The 2,500-nt window shown below is 47.4% G+C and overlaps 1 pseudogene; it reads left to right on the top strand.

Moving 5' to 3' along the window:
* Positions 1 to 1,629: 1,629 nt before the first annotated feature.
* LOC145472919 (small subunit ribosomal RNA) lies at positions 1,630 to 2,500 on the top strand (annotated as a pseudogene; the record flags this gene model as incomplete).

The raw sequence follows: 2,500 nt of genomic DNA, 5'->3' as shown, positions 1-2,500 counted from the left end.
CCCCTTAACGATGATGTGACAGCGCCAAACTTGGCGCCTGCACGTAACTCGAGCTGGCCAATAGTTTGCCGCAAAACGTTTTGAAAGTGGTAAAAATCTTAAGGGTGCTTATAGATTAGGGGGACCGACGCCCAGTTTTAAGATAGTGTAGCACACCCCCCTTAACGATGATGTGACAGCGCCAAACTTGGCGCCTGCACGTAACTCGAGCTGGCCAATAGTTTGCCGCAAAAAGGTTTGAAAATGGTGAAAATCTTAAGGGTGCTTATAGATAAGGGGGACCGACGCCCAGTTTTAAGATAGTGTAGCACACCCCCCTTAACGATGATGTGACAGCGCCAAACTGGGCGCCTGCACGTAACTCGAGCTGGCCAATAGTTTGCCGCAAAAAGTTTTGAAAATGGTGAAAATCTTAAGGGTGCTTATAGATAAGGGGGACCGACGCCCAGTTTTAAGATAGTGTAGCACACCCCCCTTAACGATGATGTGACAGCGCCAAACTTGGCGCCTGCACGTAACTCGAGCTGGCCAATAGTTTGCCGCAAAAAGTTTTGAAAATGGTGAAAATCTTAAGGGTGCTTATAGAATAGGGGGACCGACGCCCAGTTTTAAGATAGTGTAGCACACCCCCCTTAACGATGATGTGACAGCGCCAAACTTGGCGCCTGCACGTAACTCGAGCTGGCCAATAGTTTGCCACAAAAAGTTTTGAAAATGGTGAAAATCTTAAGGGTGCTTATAGAATAGGGGGACCGACGCCCAGTTTTAAGATAGTGTAGCACACCCCCCTTAACGATGACGTGACAGCGCCAAACTTGGCGCCTGCACGTAACTCGAGCTGGCCAATAGTTTGCCGCACAAAGTTTTGAAAAAGTGTAAAATCCCAATTTTGCGCTCTTTAGGGTGTGGTCTTTGAGCTTCGGGTTTTCGTCGGGAAATTTCGGCAATCATCGGTCATCTTCGTGGAAATCTCTTCGTTTTCGTAACTCTGACATGCAGACGCACGTTTGGAATGCCATGGGGAGCGCTTTGGAGCAGTTTCGAAAAATCGAAATTTTCGACATTTTTCTAAGTGTCTAAACTTGGTTGGGGGAATAGACGGTTTCGGGTTATAATGTAGGGCAGGCATCGGGAAAGACCGAAAGAGCAATTGAGCTGTATCGGTCCGTAACAGTAAGCCCTGCTCGGTAATGTGTTCTCGGGTAGGAAAGGAGGGTATTTGGAGGAAAAAGGAGCAAAGTCGACCAAACTTGCTCGGTCGGTAGCATGAAATGACTGAACTTGAAGCCAAGTTGTCTCGGTGTGGACAACGAGAGAACGGATGGATGTTGTACCTGATGGCCTTTGGCCAAGAATAGCGGCTTAGATTCGGAAGAATCATTCTTCCCCGATGTATCTTGTCGGCATTCCGTGCACTTGGCTGTCTCACTGGTATGCCGGAAGCTTACTAGGGTGAAGCAGTGGAAAGACGTGGCAAAGAGAGAACGGGTTTCCCTCGGACAGGGTCGAACGCCTCGTGCGTCTTCCATGGCCGGGAGGATTCCCAGTGCAGCTTGACGGTGAAATGCCAGCCTCCTTTCAAAGGAAGCAGACGCAATAGGGTTCCCGCCGGGTTCCCTGAGGGATAGCTACCTGGTTGATCCTGCCAGTAGTCATATGCTTGTCTCAAAGATTAAGCCATGCATGTCTAAGTATAAGCACTTGTACTGTGAAACTGCGAATGGCTCATTAAATCAGTTATCGTTTATTTGATTGTACCATTACTACTTGGATAACCGTAGTAATTCTAGAGCTAAATACATGCGAAAAGTCCCGACTTCTGGAAGGGATGTATTTATTAGATTAAAAACCAATGCGGGTTCTGCCCGGTTCTTTGGTGATTCATAGTAACTGATCGAATCGCACGGCCTTGAGCTGGCGATGTTTCATTCAAATTTCTGCCCTATCAACTGTCGATGGTAAGGTAGTGGCTTACCATGGTTGCAACGGGTGACGGAGAATTAGGGTTCGATTCCGGAGAGGGAGCCTGAGAAACGGCTACCACATCCAAGGAAGGCAGCAGGCGCGCAAATTACCCAATCCTGACTCAGGGAGGTAGTGACAAGAAATAACAATACAGGGCTTTTCCAAGTCTTGTAATTGGAATGAGTACAACTTAAATCCTTTAACGAGGATCCATTGGAGGGCAAGTCTGGTGCCAGCAGCCGCGGTAATTCCAGCTCCAATAGCGTATATTAAAGTTGTTGCAGTTAAAAAGCTCGTAGTTGGATTTCGGGATGGCTCGGCCGGTCTGCCGCAAGGTATGTTACTGGCCGCGCTGTTCTTCCTCGCAAAGACTGTGTGTGCTCTTAACTGAGTGTGCATAGGATCTGCGACGTTTACTTTGAAAAAATTAGAGTGTTCAAAGCAAGCCAGCGCTTGAATACATAAGCATGGAATAATGGAATAGGACTTTGGTTCTATTTTGTTGGTTTCTGGAACTGAAGTAATGATTAAGAGA

Source organism: Orbicella franksi, unplaced genomic scaffold (assembly GCF_964199315.1).
Source record: "Orbicella franksi unplaced genomic scaffold, jaOrbFran1.1 SCAFFOLD_539, whole genome shotgun sequence".
In the NCBI taxonomy this organism is placed as follows: Eukaryota; Metazoa; Cnidaria; class Anthozoa; order Scleractinia; family Merulinidae; genus Orbicella; species Orbicella franksi.
Note: the sequence above shows the minus strand (reverse complement) of the source record. Positions and strands in the feature narration are given on the sequence as shown.